This window comes from Bombina bombina, chromosome 5 (assembly GCF_027579735.1).
Source record: "Bombina bombina isolate aBomBom1 chromosome 5, aBomBom1.pri, whole genome shotgun sequence".
Classification (NCBI taxonomy): domain Eukaryota; kingdom Metazoa; phylum Chordata; class Amphibia; order Anura; family Bombinatoridae; genus Bombina; species Bombina bombina.
In genome coordinates, this window is record NC_069503.1 from 952,517,076 (window position 1) to 952,538,951 (window position 21,876).

General features: G+C 41.7%; 1 protein-coding gene across 2 annotated transcripts in view; it reads left to right on the forward strand.

Moving 5' to 3' along the window:
* The window catches only part of ZC2HC1A (zinc finger C2HC-type containing 1A), a 283,747-nt gene that overhangs the window by 240,929 nt on the left and 20,942 nt on the right, over nucleotides 1-21,876 (forward strand). The window lies entirely within an intron of this gene.

The following is a 21,876-nucleotide window of genomic DNA, read 5'->3' on the forward strand; positions in this document are numbered from 1 at the left end:
GTTTTCAACTAATTGTGATTGAAGGAGAGACAAAGAGGTTTCTTGTTTAACAAGATCAAGTAAAGATGTTTCTTGTTTAACAAGATCAAGTAAAGATTCTATCCCTGCTTCATGGGGTTAGCAATATACAAACTAACAATATCCAAACTAAAGAGTATTTCAGAATATTCACAAGGTAGTTTACATATTTTTGTAAGGGAATCACCAGCGTCTTTTAGAAAAGAAGGTTGTTTAGAGGCCAGAGGATTCAAAATTCTATCTAAAAAAATAGCTATTTTGGAAAAAACGGAATCAGTGCCAGTGACTATGGGCCTACCCATGGGCTCCCTAAGATGTTTATGATCTTTGGGGAGGGTATAGAACACAGGTGTGATTGGGTCTTTTTTTATTAAGTAAATTGCCAGATTATTGTTAATGACCTCCTTTTTAAGGGCTTCATCAACTATTTGTTTAATTTCATTTTTAATTTCTGCCAGGGGGTCACTGCCAAGGATCTGATATATACCTCCATCAGATAGTTGTGCCAGTATTGTATATAATACTCTCTGTCTAGCATAACAACAACTCCGCCCTTATCAGTATTTTTAATCACAATAGACTGGTTTTTGGACAGTTTTTTTAGGGCTTGTTTTTCAGCATATGTAAGATTGATTTTTAACTGGTGTGTATTTAGTTTTTTCAAGCAAAGCTTTTATATAATTATTTACAAATTTAATAAAAGTTTCAACTCCTGGGTTGGTGGTATTAGGTACAAACTTAGACTTATTCTTTAAACCTAACAGTTTCAGGTCAAATCTTTTGTCATCTTGTTTTATACTCTCAGTAATATCAGCATTAGAGCTGTTATATGTAGAAAAATGTGCTTTCAACCGGATTAACCGGAAAAAATTATATAGATCCTTTTTAAGGTTAAATACATTGATATTTTTGGAAGGGCAGTATGACAAACCCTTACTTAATACGTCTAATTCAATTTGGGTTAATGCATATTTAGATATATTTATTACAAGGGTATTATTGACATCATTATTTTCACCTTTATAAATACACTTTTTATGCTCAAGTCCAAGTGTAGCTATATCGATAGGTGTCTTAATATCCTTAGCCATAACACGGTCATTACATACCGGACGTGCCACATTTGGAGATTCTTTACCATTTTCTATTTGTAGTGCTTGTTGTAGGGTCTCTCCACCTTTGTTTGTGCTTTCAGCCGCCTCTCCTGTATCGGAGCTTGTGCACAAAAAATCCTCAGAGGAAGAGTTGTCAGAGCTGCCTTGTAGCGTTTTCTTCTGAGCCTTGAGACTTGAATTAGATGCAGGGAAAGTTTTTCTGCAAAACCATCTAGACTACTGCTAACAGCTCCTAAGTTATCAGTGTTGACAAGTTTCACTGCCTGCTTTCTCTCACTCAAGTCCATGTCAGGAGCGCTGCTATAAGACTTTCACACTTAAGAGGCTGTGTTCTGTTCCATAGCATGAAACCTGGAGGTAAGATTGTTTTAATTTTCACACATAAAATGCTATAACAGGGTCACAGTGTGGCTCCTTTATACCTTAAATGGATCCAGGGTTAATATCCTCTGAAGGGGGTTTATTGAACAGTTGGAGTTAATTAATCAGTGTATTTACATGCTGCTTTGTGTGATTTTTTTTCCTGGGCTGATAGACTGTGTTTTTGGCTGGAACAAACAGGTTTCACTTTTAAGTTTCACTTTCGTTTTTGAAAGTGTTGCACAGCTCCTATTACTTGCTGTACTTGTAATAACAGGTCTATGTTCATTTACTTCATTCTGGCTGAGACTTGAACCTGAGGAGTGCGTTCCCTCTGTCTTGGTCTAGGAGGTGGTGAGTGCCCCAGCCATTGGGAGTATAAAGGTGCAATTTTCTATAATAAAAAAATGTTTTTATTTGTGTCCTTCTGTGGGTATAACCTGAGCTATGGAAGACTCTGACATGTTTGAAGGTACTCCTTCTGTACTAAATCATAACTTTTTATATTGTTAGGAGGCCGTGGTTTTCCCGTCCACGCAATTATGTTCCACATGCCTTAACACCATTATAAAGTCTAAGAAGGGAGACAAGCCTGCTAAGGCCCTTAGTCGCTCTGAGCCGTCTACCTCTCAGGACTCGGCGCCCCGTGAGATTACTACCCTTGCTACATTATCAACTCCACGTGCAGTTCCCCGTAGCACATCTAATCCTCCATCCGGAGGGGGCCTTCATCCTGCGGACTTTGTCGCGCAGTTACAAATGGCAGCGTCTGCGGCCCTCAGTGCATTACCTCACTCTAACAAATGCAAGAGAAAGGTTAAGCATAGCTTTCCTAACCCTGAGTCATCTAAATATTTATCGTATTTAGCTATTATGTCCCAGTTATCCGATGATGAGTTAACCTCTGTAGCTTCAGAGGGTGAACTTACTGGGTCAGAGTCCTTAACGTCTAAGCCTCCTGCTGCGGAGGAACCGTCCTTTAGATTTAAAATTGAGCACTTGCGTTTTTTATTAAAGGAAGTTCTGTCTACGTTAGAGGTTCCAGAGGCCGCGCTGCCTGAAGAACCTATGATACCTAAATTAGACAGAGTTTACGAAGACAGGAAAGTTCCTTAGACTTTTCCTGTGCCGGTTAAGATGGGGGACATTATTAAGAATGAATGGGAAAGAATTGGTTCTTCCTTTTCTCCCTCGTCTACTTTTTAAAAAGTTGCTCCCGGTCCTGAACTCTCAACTAGATTTGTGGGGCTCCATTCCTAAGGTGGATGGTGCTATCTCTTCGCTTGCTAAATGTACTACTATACCTCTTGAGGATAGTTCTTCGTTCAGAGAGCCGATGGATAAGAAAATGGAAACCTTTCTGAGAAAGATGTTTCAACATACAGGATTTTTGTTTCAACAGGCGGCTGCGATTGCCGGAGCGGCTACCTCCTGTTGCGACTCTTTGTCGGAGCTTATTGAGGTGGAGTCTCCCCTCGAGGATATTCAAGACAGAATTAAAAGCTCTGAGAATTGCTAATTATTTTATCTGTGATGCGAACATGCAAATTATTCGCCTAAATGCAAAGGCCTCTGGCTTTGTGGTCCAGGCCTGGACTCCATTATTTCTACGGTTACCGGAAGCAAGGGTGCCTTCCTGCCGCAAGATAAGAAGAACAAGTCTAAGGGACGACAATCTTCTAATTTTCGTTCCTTTCGTTCTGACAAATCCCAACAACAACAATCCTCCTCCAAGCCCGAGCAACCCAAGAATGATTGGAAGGTTCAGTCCTGGAATAAATCCAAGCAGAATACGAAGCCCACCGAAAACAAATCGGTATGAAGGGGCAGCCCCCGATCTGGGATCGTATTGTGTAGGGGGCAGACTGTCTCTTTTTTTTTTTTCAGACACCTGATTCAAGGAAGTACAGGATCCGTGGGTCTTGGAGGTTGTATCTCAGGGATACAAGATAAGCCACAAATCTCATCCGCCAAGGGGCAGATTCCTTGTCTCGAATCTCTCTACCAGACCAGAAAAGAGGAATCCCTTTCTAGGGTGCGTTCGGGATCTATCCTCCTTAGGAGTTGTTGTCCCGTTGCCTATCGAAGAAAGAGGTTTGGGGTTTTATTCAAACCTTTTTGTGGTCCCAAAGAAGGAGGGAACCACAATTCTGGACCTAAAGTGCTTAAACACATTTCTCAGTGTCCCTTCCTTCAAGATGGAGACAATGAGGTCCATCCTTCTGTCAGGTTAGGAATTGTCTAGAAGAAGACCCAAATGCTAGGGCGAACTTAAACATCACCCTTGCACTCTGAGTATAATCCAGGATGTGACCCCACGACAACCTCTAAAAACCAATGTACTCCCGATATGGAGTAGAGTTAGCCTGAGTCCAAAGTAATTCAAGATATCAGCCAAATAGACTTCTGAGTAAGGAACTGGTTTCAGGAAATGTCTTCCACAGAATCAGGAGAGCAGGGATAGTCCACTTATATTCAGACAGAAGAAGGGTAAAACAAGACACAGTTAATAATGCTGTAGTAGGTAACTTGTTATCAGGCAGTTTGAGGGTTAACAATGTGTAGTCAGTCCTTGCAGAGTTTGGCAACTGGTTATCAGGCAGTTTGAGGGTTAATACTGAATAGTCAGTACTTGCAGAGTTAGACAACCGGATATCAGGTAGTTTGAGGGTTAACACTGTTTAGTCAGTCCTTGCAGAGTTTGGCAACAGGTTATCATGCAGTTTGAGGGTTAATACTGAATAGTCGGTACTTGCAGAGTTAGACAACAGGATATCAGGTAGTTTGAAGGTTAACACAGAATAATCAGTACTTGCAGAGATTGACAACAGGTTATCAAGCAGTTTGAAGGTTTACACTGAATAAACAGTACTTGCAGAGTTTGGCAACAGGTAAACATGCAGTTTGAGAGTTTCACAGAATAAACAGTACTTGCAGTGTTTGGAAACAGGATATCAAATAGTTTGAAGGTTACACTGAATAAACAGTACATGCAGAGTTTGGCAACAGGATATCAAGCAGTTTGAAGGTTTACACTGAATAAACAGTACTTGCAGAGTTTGGCAACAGGTAAACATGCAGTTTGAGAGTTTCACAGAATAAAAAGTACTTGCAGTGTTTGGAAACAGGATATCAAGCAGTTTGAAGGTTACACTGAATAAACAGTACTTGCAGAGTTTGGCAACAGGTTAACATGCAGTTTGAGAGATTCACAGAAAAAAACAGTACTTGCAGTGTTTGGCAACAGGTTATCAGGAAGTTTGAGGGTTAACCCAGCATAGTCAGTCTTTGCAGAGTTTGGCAACAGAAAATCAGCAGTTAGAGAGTTTCCACAGCGAAGTCCTCACAGGAGCCACAAAGAGGAACAAACAAACGGGCACTGAGGAAACAGGAAGCCCAGAATAAAAAGCCTGGTAGTGACATCATCAGGAAGGCTCAGACTACCTGCCAATCAAGCACACAGAGAGGACCTCCGGAGCTTCCCAGTGGCCAAGTGTGACAGTGCCCGACCGGGCCTGGCAGAGTATTTCTTGTGAAAAGACTTGACAAGAGCTGGAGCATGAACATGAGAGGCTGGTTCCCAAGATCATTCAGAGATAGGATAACCCTTCCAAATGGACCAGGTAGTACAGCCGATTGCCCCGTAGCTTGGAATCCAAAATCTGGCTGACTTCAAACTCAGAAGTTCCCTCTACAGAAAGTGGAGGAGGTGGTTTACTCTTGATAGAGTACCGGTTGTAGATGACTGGCTTGAGTAAGGAGACATGAAACACTGAATGGATCTTGAGAGTCTTGGGTAAAGCCAGGCGGTATGCAGAAGAACAAACTTTGGAAACAATTCGGAAAGGTCCAATGTACTTAGGACCCAACTTAGTACAAGGTTGTTTTAGACGTATGAATCTGGTGGATAAAACTACTCTGTCTCCAGTACGAAGTAAAGGAGCCTTACACCTTCTGCGATCAGCATATCTCTTGTGTCTTAAGGAAGAGGAAAGTAAATTTTGACGAATGAGTTGCCAGTGGTTACTGAAATTTTCACAATACGATCTGCTCCAGGGACTTCAGTAGAACTGGCAATCATAGGAAAGCTTCTAGGTTCAAAACCATAAGCTGCCTTAAAGGGTGAGGTCTGTAATGAGGCGTTATAGCGTGAGTTGTGAGCTAATTCTGCCAAAGGCAATAACTGAGACCAGTTGGAGTGGTGATGGTCTACATAATGTCTAAGAAAAGATTCCAAGGCTTGATTTACACGCTCAGTCTGTCCGTTGGATTGAGGATGATGTGCAGTAGAAAGAGATATGTTGATTCCGAAGTGCTTACAAAAAGACCTCCAAAACTTGGAAACAAATTGAATTCCGCAATCTGAGACTGTGTCAGTGGAAAACCATGTAAACGAGATATATGTAGAACAAAGAGTTCAGAAAGTCTTTGAGCTGAAGGCAAGCCTGGAAGAGGTATGAAGTGAGCAGACTTGGAGAACCGATCCACCACTAACCAAATGGTCGTATTTCCAGCAGAAACAGGAAGATCTGTAACGAAGTCCATGGATAAGTGAGACCAAGGGTAATGAGGAATAGGAAGAGGGTGTAATAGACCAAACGGTCGATGAGAAGATTGTTTGTTCGAAGCACAAAAACTACAAGCAGCAATATAATCCTTAACATCCCTCCTCATAGTGGACCACCAAACATGCTGTTTCAGTTTCCACAAAGTATTGGTTACTCCAGGATGACCTGCTGAAATGTTGTCGTGAGCCCAACGTAGAAGCTTAAGACGTAATCCTTTGGGTACATACAGGATACCAGAAGCTAGTTTGCAAGAAGATGGTACCCGGACTTGAGCAGCATGTAAAGCCTGTACTGGAAAAGAGGATACTTGATCCAAAACTTTGACTGGACGTAGTATAGGTTCAGAATCCAAAAGACAAGGCTCAGAAGATTGGAACTGCCTAGATAAAGCATCTGCCTTGGAATTTTTTGAACCAGGAACATAGGAAAGTACAAAATTAAACCTGGAGAAGAACAAGGCCCACCAAGCCTGACGAGGATTGAGACGTGTAGCAGTATGGAGGTATAAAAGATTCTTATGAAGAATGAAAAAAGGTTGACTGGTACCCTCTAACCAATACCTCCATTCATCCAAAGCTAATTTTATAGCCAAAAGCTCCTTATTGCCCACATCATAATTTAACTTTGCAGGATTGAAACCTCTGAAGTACCAGTCTTACATGATGTACATGTTCCTGTAATGTTTTGGAATAGATTAGAATGTCATTGAGATAAATGATAACAAATTGATTTAGATAATCTCTGAAGATTTCGTTAACAAGGTGCTGAAATACTGCTGGTGCATTGCACAATCCGAATGGCATTACTAGATACTCGTAGTGACGAAATCTAGTGTTAAATGCCATCTTCCATTCGTCTCCTTTACGGATTCTGACCAAATTGTAGGCCCCACGGAGATCTAACTTGGAAAAAATAGAAGCACCTTGAAGACGATCAAATAACTCAGGAATGAGCGGCAGAGGATAGCTGTTTTTGACAGTAATCTGATTCAAGGCCCGATAATCGATACAGGAACGGAGACCTCCATCTTTTTTCCCAATGAAGAAAAAACCCGCTCCCACAGGTGATGAGGAAGGACGAATAAATCCTCTGGCTAAGTTGTCCTTTATGTATTCCTCAAGAGAGAAATTTTCTTGCTGAGAGAGGGGATAGGTCCTTCCCTAAGGTAGAGGAGCCCTGAAAACAATTTGATAGGACAGTCAAATATCCGGTAGGGAGGTAACGTCTCAGCCTCCTTTTTAGAAAACACATCGCTAAAGGCATGATAGTAATTAGGCAATGAATCAGGAACTTCCACCATAGCTACGAAAGGACAAGATGGTTTTGAGGGATTTTGCAGGCAATGTTTGAAACAGATAGTTCCCCAGGAAATAAGTTCTCCTTTAGATCATGAGAAGACTGGATCATGAAGCTGCAACCAAGGTAACCCCAGAATTAACTGTATGTGGGGAGAAGTGATGATGTCAAAATGAATAATTTCAGAATGGAGTTTGCCCACAGACAAAAGAAGAGGAATGGTAGAATTTTGTATGATACCAGAACCTAGAGGCTGTCCACTAACAGTGGTTACCTTAATTAACTGTTTCTTGGCTTGAAGAGGAATCCTGAGAGAGTCAGCAAAGTTTGAATCAATGAAAACTCCAGCAGCTCCAGAGTCAATGAGGGCTTGAGCTCGAAACTTGGTGTTTCCAAAAGTGATAGTTACAGGAACAAAAAGTTTAGAATTGAGGGAAGACATGGGATTCTGGCTTAACTCTGTCCCTCTATCAAAAGTTAAGCCTTGGCTTTTACTGGCCGGATAGGACAGTCCTTCAGTAAATGTCCTTTGGTACCACAATACAGACATAATCCAAGAGTACGCCTTCTATGGCGTTCAGCTTCTGACAATTTAATAGCACCTACTTCCATGGGTTCCACAGACTCAGGAGATTGGGAATTATTATTAGACAGACTTGAGGTTTGAATAGGAGGACGAAAAGAAGATTTAACAAAGGATCTCCGATTCCTATCTCTCTCCTGAAGACATTCAGAATGCCGGGCGTCAAGAGTAATACACAAATTGATAAGACCCTCCAATGAATCGGGGAGTTCCCAAAATACAAGTTCATCCTTAAGGTGTTCGCAAAGTCCCTTGCAAAAGGCTGCCCGTAAGGCTCCATGGTTCCAATCAGTTTCTGCGGCTAAAGTCCTGAATTCAATAGCATATTGAGCTACCGAAAGGTATCCCTATCTCAGATCCAACAATCCTGCCTCTGCAGCTGCAGACCTCCCAGGCTTGTCAAAAACAGAAGAAAAAATGGACACAAATAATTCCACATCCTGTAGTAAAGGATCATTCTTCTCTAAAAGAGGAGACACCCAGGCTAGAGCCTTACCCTTCATGAGGGATATAATAAAGGTGATTTTGTAAGTAGAATTGGAAAAAACTTGAGGATTGTTTCTGAAGTGTAAACGACATTGATTAAGGAATCCACGGCATTCCGTCATATTTACCGATTACTGTCATATTTATCTGGAATTGGGATTTGTAGTATATACTGTCCAACAGGTTGAGGTGGGTTAAAGACCGCATTGGAGCTAGTAGCAGCTGCAGCAGGAGTCGCCATAGCTTGAGAAGGAAACGGAGAGGTTATGTAGCAGAGCAGTAATCTGGTCAAGCTTGGAATCCAAAGATTGCAAATGAGCAGAATGATTTCCTAGAAGTTGCCCTTGTAGAGCCACAGCCCTGAATAACTCATCAGGGTACATATTATGGCCCGTTTGTACTGTCAGGTTAGGAAATGTCCAGAAGACCCAAATGCTAGGGCGAACTTAAACAACACAATTGCACTCTGAGTTTAATCCAGGACGTGACCCCACGACAACCTCTAAAAAACAATGTTCTCACGATATGGAGCAGAGTTAGCCTGAGTCCAAAGTAATTCAAGATATCAGCCAAATAGACTTCTGAGTAAGGAACTGGTTTCAGGAAATGTCTTCCACAGAATCAGGAGAGCAGGGATAGTCCACTTATACTCAGACAGAAGAAGGGTAAAACAAGAAAAAGTTAATAATGCTGGAGTAGGAAACTTGTTATCAGGCAGTTTGAGGGTTAACACTGTGTAGTCAATCCTTGCAGAGTTTGGCAACAGGTTATCAGGCAGTTTGAGGGTTAATACTGAATAGTCAGTACTTGCAGAGTTAGACAACAGGATATCAGGTAGTTTGAAGGTTAACACAGATTAATCAGCACTTGCAGAGATTGGCAACAAGTTATCAAGCAGTTTGAAGGTTTACACTGAATAAACAGTACTTGCAGAGTTTGGCAACAGGTTAACATGCAGTTTGAGAGTTTCACAGAATAAACAGTACTTGCAGTGTTTGGCAACAGGATATCAAGCAGTTTGAAGGTTTACACTGAATAAACAGTACTTGCAGAGTTTGGCAACAGGTAAACATGCAGTTTGAGAGATTCACCGAAAAAAACAGTACTTGCAGTGTTTGGCAACAGGTTATCAGGAAGTTTGAGGGTTAACCCAGCATAGTCAGCCTTTGCAGAGTTTGGCAACAGAAAATCAGCAGTTAGAGAGTTTCCACAGCGAAGTCCTCACAGGAGCCACAAAGAGGAACAAACAAACGGGCACTGAGGAAACAGGAATCCCGGAATAAAAAGCCTGGTAGTGACATCATCAGGAAGGGGCGGCTCAGACTACCTGCCAATCAAGCACACAGAGAGGACCGCCAGAGCTTCTCAGCGGCCGAGCGTGACACCTTCCTTTAATTCAGTAAGGCCAGTTTATGACCACTATAGATCTGAAGGACGCTTACCTTCATGTTCCAATCCACAGGGAACACTTTGAGCTCCTGGGGCTTGCATTCCTGGACCAGCACTTCCAGTTCATTGCCCTTGAGTTTGGCCTAGCTACTGCTCCAAGAATCTTTACGAAAGTTGTGGGGGCTCTTCTAGCCATTGCCAGAACTCAGGGTATTGCAGTAGCCCAATACTTGGACGATATTCTGGTTCAAGCACCATCCTTTCGTCTTTCAGAAGAATTCTCAGAGTCCCTTCTCAGTCTTCGATCACATGGATGAAAGATAAACTTGGAAAAGAGTTCTATTATCCCAAGTACCAGGGTGGAATTCCTGGGTACTATAAAAGACTCCATATCCTTTAGGATATTTCTAACAGACTAACTTCGGCATGTCTTGCCCTCCGGACCTCTTTGAGTTCCTCTGTGGCTCAGTGTATGATTGGTCTCATGGTGTCCTGCATTTACATCATTCCTTTTGCCAAGTTCCGTCTCAGACCTTTACAACTGTGCATGCTGAGGCAGTGGAACAGCGAATATTCAGATCTGTCTCAACAGATTGTATTAGACAGCTGGTTGAGAGAATCACTCTCTTGGTGGCTCTGTCCAGATCATCTGTCTCAAGGGACATGCTTCTTAAGACCATCCTGGAAGATTGTGACTACAGACGCAAGCCTATCCGGATAGGGAGCTGTTTGGGGTGCCAGGAAGGCACAGGGGTTGTGGACTCGGCCACTTTTGGGTTTGTCCCTGTTTATCAGATTCCAATCAGACAATATAACCTCGGTGGCTTACATCAACCATCAGGGGGGAACGAGAAGTTCCTTGGCAATGAAGAAAATATCTCAGATTCTGGAGTGGGCAGAGGCCCATAGCTGTTAGCTGTCAGCGATCCACATTCCGGGTGTGGACAACTGGGAGGCGGATTTTCTCAGCAGGGAATCCTTCTATCCAGGGGAATGGTCTCTCCATCCCGAGGTGTTTGCAGAGATATGCAGCAAGTGGGGGATGCCGGAGATAGATCTCATGGCGTCCCGTCTCAATACCAAGCTACCCAGGTACGGGTCAAGGTCCAGGGATCCCCAAGCGGATCTAATAGATGCACTAGCAGTGCCCTGGAGGTTCAAACTCATATATTTTTTTTCTCCATTAGTGCTTCTTCCTCGAGTGGTGGCCCGCATCAAGCAGGAGCGGGTATCAGTAATTCTGATTGCTCCATCATGGCCGTGAAGGACTTGGTTCGCGGATCTAGTGGGGATGTCTTCATCTCCTCCATGGAAGTTACCTTGTCACAGAGACCTGCTGATACAAGGTCCATTTGTTCATCAAAATCTAGATTCTCTGAGGCTGACTGCGTGGAGATTGAACGCTTAGTCTTAGCCAAGAGAGGTTTCTCTGAGAGTGTCATTGATACTCTTATTCAAGCTCGTAAACCAGTTACTCAGTGTATCTACCACAGGGTGTGGAGGACCTACTTATTCTGGTGTGAAGAGGGTGGTTTTTCCTGGCACAGAGTTAAGGTTGCCAGGATCTTATCTTTTCTCCAGGTTGGGCTGGAGAAGGGCCTCTCTGCTAGTTCCCTAAGGGGACAGATTTCGGCCCTGTCGGTTTTATTGCACAAGAGACAGGCTGAGCTTCCAGATGTGCAGTCCTTTGTTAAGGCTCTGATTAGGATCAGACCTGTGTTTAGATCTGTGGCTCCTCCTTGGAGCCTAAAACTTGTTCTTTGGGTTTTGCAACAGGTTCCGTTTGAGCCTCTGCATTCCGTTGACATTAAATTGTTTATCTTGGAATGTTCTCTTTTTATTGGCTATTGCCTCTGCGCACAGAGTTTCTGAGATCTCTACTTTGCAGTGTGAGCCCCCTTATCTGATTTTTCATGCAAATAAGGCAGTTTTACGTACTAAATTAGGTTTTCTTCCTAAGGTTGTGTCAGATCGCAACATCAATCAGGAAATTGTGATTCCTTCCTTGTGTCCTAATCCTTCTTCATTGAAGGAACGCTTACTTCAAAATATGGATGTGGTTCGCACCTTGAAGTTCTATCTTCAGGCTACTAAGGAGTTTACAAACAAAAGAATATAGTGGCGCTTACCAGCCTCCGGGGATATGTTTTGTGGGCAGCGTGTCTTCAGCGAACACACCGGTCTCCTTGCTCTTCTCTCTCCTCCCTACTTCCTGAGAGCCCAAACAAAGCAGGTGCTTACGTCATAGCACCATAGTACGATTAACAGATGAAGCACTTCCGGGCATCACTAGGCGAGGAGGATAAAACAGACTTGCTAGAGGTCCAAACTGGTGTAAAAAGTAACTTTATTTAGAACTGCGTCTAAAAACAAAAGTGAGCCATCAGCTCACAGCGGTACACAGGAGTTATCAGCAAAGGCAAAAAACTGCAGACATGTTTCTTGTGGGTCTGCCACACTTGCTCACTGCTAACTAATGCCTCCGCTGATACCTCTATTTAAAGAGGCATAAAACAATTACCTGACAATAAAAAATGATTAACAACAATTGACTAAGGGTTTAACTCCTTCCTACCTATTATACTGTTTGTTGAATTATAGTTTACCACTACGATAAGTTTAAAGACCCATTCTTAGTGTAAAAAACAAACACAACAATGCCCTCACAATGCTATATGTGTATTTAAATAAATCAAGTTGAATTATAATAGTTATTAAAATGCTAAGGAATGATACCCCAGCAACAATAGTTTAGGGGCTTGTTGCCTATTGTGTGTATCTGTAAATATTCAGGGTTAGTAAGGACCTATCATTCCTATGTTTTCCCTTTTCTTATCTATGTGTACATAACAATGGGAATTTTTATCTAGATGAAAAGATTAACATCGCTTTCCATGTTAATCCCTTGGGGATGTCTAGTGTTGAGCTCAAAGATCCATTTTGCCTCCTTATAATTTAGTTTATATTCCCTGTCCCCTCCACTTCTATGAACTGGGACATGATCAATGGCCTGGATAGAAAGAAGTGTGGCATCTCCTGCGTGTACAGCTTTAAAGTGTCTCACTACAGGGGTAAATACTTCTGGATGTTCTATGTCTCTGACATGTTCTAAAGCCCTATCTTTCAAAAGACGTTTAGTTTTTCCAACGTATTGGATTTGGCACCCCCTGCAGGTAAGGAGATAAATTAAATGATTAGACTTACAGTTTAATTTAAACCTAATGTCATAAGATTTTTTCGTCATCGTAAATACAAAATGGGTCCCCTCCTTAATGTGGCTGCATGCCTTACACCGATTAGCCCTACATTTGTAGCAACCTAATCTATTGAGTAACCATGTTTTGACATTTTTATTTGGAAGATCAGGTGGAGCTAGAATATTACCAATAGTTTTACCTTTTTTTGTCTACGAACTTGCAACCCTCCATAGCTATATGTTCTAAACTTGCGTCCCCAGCTAGAATAGGAAGGCATTGTTTGATTATATTACAAACCTTCTTATATTCTAAACTATAGGGGGTGCTGAAAATAACTTTATCCTCAATACTTGTTTTAATAGGGGCCACTCTTTTTTTTTTTGTACTGCAATAGGTCATCTCTTGGTATTTACTCTACCTCTTTTTTAGTGTTATTTAAGAGTTTTTTTCTGGGTAACCCCTATTCTGTAGTCTGTCCCCCAATATTTTACATTATTCATTGTATGTCGTTTCGTTGGAGCAAATTCTCCTTGTTCTGATGTATTGTCCCTTCAGGATTGCTTTTTTTATATGGCCTGTATGGCAAGATTTATAATTAAGGATAGTATTCCCTCCTGAGGGTTTTCTGTATACACAGGTATTAATTACCCCTGTGAATGGGTTGGCCATTAATTCCAAATCCAGAAATGTAATATTGGTTTCATGTTGTTCCCCCGGGAATTTTAAGTTTATTGGGTTCTTAATTAAATCATCCATGAACCTTTTTGCTGATATTTCATCACCAACCCACACCACCAGCAGGTTGTCAATATATCGACTGTAGTATACAATGTTGGTTTTAGAGGGGTTGCTATCTCCATAGATGTGGACGGCCTCCCAACAAACCATGAAAAGGGTGGCATAGGAGGGGGCAAATTTTGCCCCCAATGGCCGTCCCACGCCTCTGGAGATAGCAACAACCCTCAAACAAAAAGAAAGTGTGTGTCAAAAGAAAATCAATAGCTGTTAGCAAAAAATATTTAGCATCCTTTGTGTAATTAGAATGGTTATTCAAAAAATAGGAAATAGCCGCCAAACCCTGGTGGTGTGGGATAGATGTATATAAAGATGTTACATCAATTGTAATGAATCTACAGTTATCATGCCATATAAGGTTTTTAGCCATTTTTAAAACTTGGGTAGAATCTCTAATGTAACTCATTAGTTCTACTACTAGTGGTTGTAGGTAAGCATCCACTAGTTCAGAGAGGTTCAAGGAGAGATCCCACCCCCGATATAATAGGTCTATTTGGGGGATGGGTACTGTACTTGTGTAGCTTGGGTACAAAGTAAAAGATCGGAGTATATGGAGTGGAGAGTAGGAGGGTATCAAGAAGTGATTCCTTATAGGCCCCTACTTGTTTGCCTAGTTCTAGTATGTCTTTCATTTTGGCTTTAATTTTTTTTAAATAAGTTAAAGCTTAATTTGGAATAGACCTCTTCATCCGTAAGCTGACATTGGGCTTCTAAAGTATAGTAGTCTATATCCATGATAACTACATTACCTCCCTTAGTTAGATTTCAGCTTTTGTATTGCTTTACTCTGTTCAAATGTTAGGTTGTGTATATAATGATCTTTAGAATGTTTCTTCTCTGTAGTATGTTCTGAAAGTGTTTTTAGTTTGTGCTCCACTGTGCGTTGGACAGGATAAAATGCACTCTTTTTCATACTAGGCCTAAAAGATGGAATTGTTTCTTGTGTGTCTTGGTCTATATTATCATTAAACACAGATGTAAGTTCCAACACCAGACATTGCTCATCAAAATTTAACGATTCTGTATCTTTACTGATGTTAGAGGTCTCTTTTTGTTAAATTATTTGTTCAGCACCATCCACGGAACTGCAAAAGTGTTTCTTGAACGTAAGTTTAATTACAAATTTATTTACATTGTGAATGGTGCTAAACAAATTAAAATGTGCTTTGAGTGCAAAGCCTAAACCCAGTCCTAGTACCTCTATCTCAGTGTCAGTCAGGTCATATTTGGAGAGGTTAACTAAATTTTTTACACATTTTCTCGTGTGTGTGCGAGTTTGATAATGAGTTCTGCTCTCCCTTGGTTTTGCCCCTCCCTCTGCTTCCTCTTCTTGTTTTTTTATTTTTGGCTTGGTCCCTGTACGCCACTCGTTTTTTTTGTGTTACACTCTCGATTTGTGGTGTGTCTAGTGCTGACATGTTACCCACAACTTCCAGTTCTTCATTGGAATCATGGTCTGAGGTGTCAACATCATACTCTGTCTCTACAAAATGCACTTTTTTATTTTTCTTAGGCAGAAAATCTGTCTTGTTTTTTGAGACATTCTAGCATGGTGTTGACCAGTGTTCCCTCTAAGGACAGTTTTGTGTGCAGCCCAGCAGTGAAACATTTAAGAAGAAAACCATACCTTGCCATCTGCATTATGTAGTGTTTGCTAATTGCAGGGTGTGGTTGCCTAATTAACTGTTTCACTGCTGGGCCGCACACAAAACTGGCCTTAGAGGGAACACTGGTGTTGACCCTTTCCGATATTAGTTTGCCAATGTACACTTTATTAAAATCATAATCCCTTTTATCTCTGGATAATTTTTGTTTCTTAAAGTCCCATAAATCTTTTGAGAAACGTGCCATACTCTCTTCAAATTTTTTATCATAGGACTTGAAATCCTTATCCATCTGGAATGCGTTTAAATCAATCTGTACAGTTTTTATATGGCAAATGGATTCCAATCTTTGGTGTTTCTTATACTCCACTAATAAGTCCATCAGGGCAAATGAACATGCATCCAGAATTTTATTCTATTTATTTATAAAGTCAATGTCATGAACCATAAAAGAGGGAAATTTTCTTATTCTCAACCCTCTAGGTATCCTCTTTTGTCTTTTATAAAGAAGAAACGTCTTAATATCTAAGTCCAACTTAATGCCCTTTCTCCTTAACTCACCAATTTGAAAAAATAGGCCATCCAGTGTATTTTCATTTTCCTGTAGGATGCTGTCCACATCCTGATCATAAGCCTGTAAGGTAGCTTCCAAGACAAAGCCATGTGGTGGATCTGACATATCGCAGTGTTTTGGTAAAGACGCTGTACTGACAAAATGACTGTAAGTAATAACAACCCCTGAACCTCCTTAAACGCAAGTTTGTATGAGCGGGCATGTAAAAGCAAGTGATCTTCAGCTTTGCAAATATGAACACTATAAATGCCCCACAGTCCTATTAGACTTCACCCCTAAGCAAGCCACCACAATACAAACGAGTGTTTAGATCTGGGGCTCCTCCTTGGAGCCTAAATCTTGTTCTTCGGGTTTTGCAACAGGTTCCGTTTGAGCCTCTGCATTCCGTTGACATTAAATTGTTTATCTTGGAATGTTCTCTTTTTATTGGCTATTGCCTCTGTGCACAGAGTTTCTGAGATCTCTGCTTTGCAATGTGAGCCCCCTTATCTGATTTTTCATGCAAATAAGGCAGTTTTACATACTAAATTAGGTTTTCTTCCTAAGGTTGTGTCAGATCGCAACATCAATCAGGAGATTGTGGTTCCTTCCTTGTGTCCTAATCCTTCTTCATCAAAGGAACGCTTACTTCACAATTTGGATGTGGTTCGCGCCTTGAAGTTCTATCTTCGGGCTACTAAGGAGTTTAGACAATCTTCCTCTTTGTTTGTTGTCTATTCGGGTAAGCGTAAGGGGCAGAAGGCTACTTCAAATTCCCTAAGGAGTGTCATTTACGTAGCTTACGAGACAGCAGCACAAAGTCCTCCTGAGAGGATAACGGCTCTTTTGGGAGAAAAGCTTTGCAGGCTGTGGCTTCTTTGCCAATTGAAGGGTTAATTAACCTATATACAGGGGCTATAAATAAGAGAATGTTACCTGTATACCACATCATGAGTAAGGGCTATGTAGGCCCGAAAACATCGCTGTCTGGTGTCTTCCTTTTAAACCTCAATAAAGGATTTACCTTGATGAGACAGTGCTGGGACTTCGATTTTTCGTATTGGATAATTGTGGGGTTTGCAGGACCCTGTTAGTCACTATGCACTAGCAAAAGAACTTTGCACTGTTCTTCAACAGTGCTGTACCTTCTTTGTTTTGTGTGTGTATATATATATATGTATATATATAACGGTTTCTGTAGGGAGTAAAGTGCTCACATATTCACCTATCTGTGGAACTTGCTAAGTCATTAGCTTCTCAGAGAAAAAAGGGTGTACCTGGAACCTTCAGGTGCTTCAGATCAATGCTGCATCAAGTGTGACTATTTGGCACACAGAAAGATATAAAGAAATCCTAGGGGTAGTGTGCACTGAAGTAAACCAACAAAAGTCCTCAGAAGTATAAAAAATCCAAAATTTTATTTGCAAAAGTTTAAAAAACATAAGAAGTGAAGCACCTTCATAAAAACAAACAGAGAAAGTGTGGTCTAAGTCTAACGCAAGACTTGGATTTATGTAAGAAAAAGGGAGAGGTATGTAAGAGCTCATAAAAAAACAAAAATTTTGTAATGTCCGCTTTTTCTTTTACAAGATATGACGAGTCCACGGATTTCATCCTTACTTGTGGGATTTAACCTCCTGCTAGCAGGAAGTGGCAAAGAGCACCACAGCAGAGCTGTATATATAGCTCCTCCCTTCCCCTCCCCCCCCCAGTCATTCTCTTTGCCTGTGTTAGTTATAGGAAGAGGCAGAGTTAGTTATAGATTCTTCAATCAAGTGTTTATTATTTTTTAAAGTGGTGCCACTGTGTACTACTTTAATCTGGGGTATAGCCTAGACCAAATCACTCTCTTCAATGCAAGAAGAGAAGCATTTGGTGGCTTCAAAGCAATGGGAACTTGTGGGACATATTTTCACTGCGCCTCCCATAGATGTATGCTGCCCTGCTTGTAAAAGTCTGAGGGAACAGATGTACTCAGTACTTTTTATTTCCACAGGCCAATGTGAAGAGGAGGAAAGAACTTCACAAGCCGGGTGAGATGCCTTTCTGCCGAGTAGACAAAGTCTAAGGTAAGTGCTAATCTTTTTTTTCTGGAAACAAGCTCTCAGAAATATTTAGCACCTTATTTTTGGCTGATTCTGTACCTCATGAGCTACACTCCCAGCTGCTTATTATTACTTTAAGGACAGCTGGTGGAGAGGCTTATACTATTTTATTCTTACATTATATGAGAATTTGGATGTGTGAGGTTACTTATTACTGTGTCTTATGTTTGTTCTTACTGACAAGCCGACAGACAGGGTACTTTATTTAAGCATCATGTGCTCTATAGTGTTATTCTGTAACAGAGTGAGAGCTTCCTTGTTGTTTGTGACTAACAACGCTGACCCTGTTTTCACTGCGGCTTAAACGAGGCACTGCGCTCCTCAGCCGACAGGGAGAATTCTGTGTCCCATTCTGACACCCGACTGGGGACTGGGCCAGATAAAAAGAGAAGCGTTCTTACGTTGTGTAAAAGACCTCTCTACTATGGGAGTAATTCGTCCCGTTACAATACTGGAACAGGGGCAGGGGTTTTGCTCAAATCTTTTTGTGGTTCCCAAAAAAAGAGGGAACGTTCAGACCCATTTTAGATCTCAAGAGTCTAAACAAGTTTCTCAGATTCCCATCCTTCAAGATTGAGACTATTCGAACAATCCTACCATTGATCCAGGAGGGTCAATATATGACTACCGTGGACTTGAAGGATGCATACCTTCATATTCCCATCCACAAGGACCATCATCAGTTCCTAAGATTTGCCTTCCTGGACAAACAGCACCCAGGATCTTCACGAAGGTTCTAGGGTCCCTTCTGGCGGTTCTCAGGCCACGGGACATTGCAGTGGCGCCTTATCTGGACGATATTCTGATCCAGGCGTCATCTTACCATCTGACAAAGTCTCATACAGACATGGTTCTGTCCTTTCTGAGGACTCCCGGGTGAAAGGTAAATCTAGAAAAGAGTTAATTAATTCCACAGACAAGAGTTCCCTTCTTGGGAACTCTAATAGATTCCATATCTATGAAAATTTTCTTGATCAGAAAGTTAAAGATTCTAAATACATGCCGAGTCCTTCAATCCAATCCTCGGCCATCAGTGGCCCAGTGCATGGAGGTAATTGGATTGATGGTGGCGGCAATGGAAATCATTCCGTTTGCTCGTTTTCATCTCAGACCACTACAGCTGAGCATGCTCAGGCATTTGGATGGAGATTATGCAAATTTGTCTCCTCAGATAGATCTGGATCAGGAGACAAGAGACTCTCTTCTTTGGTGGTTGTCACTGGATCATCTGTCCCAAGGGACATGCTTCCGCAGACCCTCATGGGTGATAGTGATGACGGACGCCAGCCTACTGGGTTGGGGTGCAGTCTGGAATTGCCTGAAGGCTCAGGGTGTGTGGACGCAGGTTGAGTCTCTACTTCCAATCAATATTCTGGAATTGAAAGCAATATTCAATGCGCTTCAGGCGTGGCCTCAGTTGCCTTCGGCCAAATTTATCCGTTTCCAGACGGACAACATCATGACTGCGGCTTACATCAATCATCAGGGAGGAACGAGGAGTTCCTTAGTGATGACAGAAGTATCCAAGATAATTTGATGGGCGGAGGCTCACTCTTGTTATCTGTCAGCAATCTACATCCCAGGAGTGGACAACTGGGAAGCAGACTTTTTAAGCCGACAGACATTTCATCCGGGGGAGTGGGAACTCCATCCGGAAGTATTTGGCACTCTGATTCTCAGATGGGGCAGACCGGAGTTGGATTTGATGGCTTCCCATCAGAATGCCAAGCTTCCAAGATACGGATCCAGGTCAAGAGATCCTCAGGCCGAACTAATAGATGCCTTGGCAGTGCCTTGGTCGTTCAACCTAGCTTATGTGTTTCCACTGTTTGCTTTCCTTCCCCGGGTGATTGCTCGGATCAAACAGGAGAGGGCTTCAGTAATTCTAATTGCGCCTGTGTGGCCTTGCAGGACTTGGTATGCCGATCTAGTGGACATGTCCTCACTGCCGCCGTGGAAACTTCCATTGAGGCAGGATCTTCTCATTCAGGGACCCTTCCAACACCAACTCCAAATCTAACTTCTCTGCAGCTGACTGCTTGGAGATTGAACGCTTGATCTTATCTAAGCGGGGGTTCTCTGATTCGGTCATTGATACTTTGAGTCAGGCACGTAAGCCTGTTACTAGAAAAATTTACCATAAGATATGGCGTAAATATCGTTATTGGTGCGAATCCAAGAACTACTCATGGAGTAGAGTTAGGATTCCCAGGATTCTGTCTTTTCTCCAAGAAGGATTGAAGAAAGGGTTATCAGCAAGTTAATTAAAGGGACAAATCTCTGCTTTGTCAATTTTACTTCACAAACGTTTGGCAGATGTTCCAGACGTTCAGTCTTTTTGTCAGGCTCTGACCAGAATCAAGCCTGTGTTTAGACCAATTGCTTCACCCTGGAGTTTGAATTTAGTTCTTAATGTTCTTCAAGGAGTTCCGTTTGAACCCATGCATTCCATAGATATTAAGTTATTATCTTGGAAAGTTTTATTTTTGGTTGCTATTTTTTCTGCTCGTAGAGTTTCTGAGCTTTCAGCGTTACAATGTGATTCGCCTTATCTTATCTTCCATTCTGATAAGGTGGTTTTATGTACCAAACCTTGTTTCCTTCCAAAGGTTGTTTCTAATAAGAATTTTAATCAGGAAATTGTTGTTCCTTCATTATGTCCTAACCCTTCTTCTAAGAAGGAGCGTCTGTTGCATAACTTGGACGTGGTCCGTGCCCTGAAGTTTTACTTGCAGGTGACTAAGGATTTCCGTCAATCATCTTCATTATTCATTGTTTTTTCTGGAAAGCATAGGGGTCAGAAAGCTACTGCTACCTCTCTTTCTTTTGGCTGAAGAGTATCATCCGTCTGGCATATGAGACTGCTGGACAGCAGCCTCCTGAAAGAATTACGGCTCATTCTACTAGGGCTGTGGCTTCCTCATGGGCATTTAAAAACGACGCTTCTGTTGAACAGATTTGCAAGGCTGCAACTTGGTCGTCTCTTCACACTTTTTCCAAATTTTCCAAATTTGATACTTTTGCTTCATCTGAGGCTGTTTTTTGGGAGAAAGGTTCTTCAAGCAGTGGTGCCTTCTGTTTAGGTTCCTGTCTTGTCCCTCCCTTTCATCCGTGTCCTGTAGCTTTGGTATTGTATCCCACAAATAAGGATGAAATCCGTGGACTCGTCATATCTTTTAAAAGAAAAGGAAATGTCTGCTTACCTGATAAATGTATTTCTTTTACGATATGACGAGTCCATGGCCCACCCTGTCATTTCTAAGACAGGTATGTATTCTTTTTTATTAAACTTCAGTCACCTCTGCACCTTTGGCTTTTCCTTTCTCTTCCTAACTTCGGTCGAATGACTGGAGGGGGAGGGAGGAGCTATATATACAGCTCTGCTGTGGTGCTCTTTGCCACTTCCTGCTAGCAGGAGGTTAAATCCCACAAGTAAGGATGAAATCCGTGGACTCGTCCTATCGTAAAAGAAATAAATTTATCAGGTAAGCATACATTTCCTTTTTATCCGCTGCTGTTGCAACTGTCGCATACCATTCAGCTAAAGTGTGATACAATTCTACCTTTTGGTTTTTATGAGCTCGTACATACCTCACATTGTTTGAGGTTATCTCCTGTGAGTAGACACCCTGCAGGGGTTTTAGAAAGTGTACTATTGTTTTATGTTTGTATTGATTAAATTGATTTGCACAATGTAGGTGCTCTTGTGCGCGTCCTATCTCCCTTTTTCTTAGCTTTCTGCCCTACTCTGTGAGATAACGAAGGACTTACTATATTTAGCAGCCTACACCTACTTGCTGATTTTAC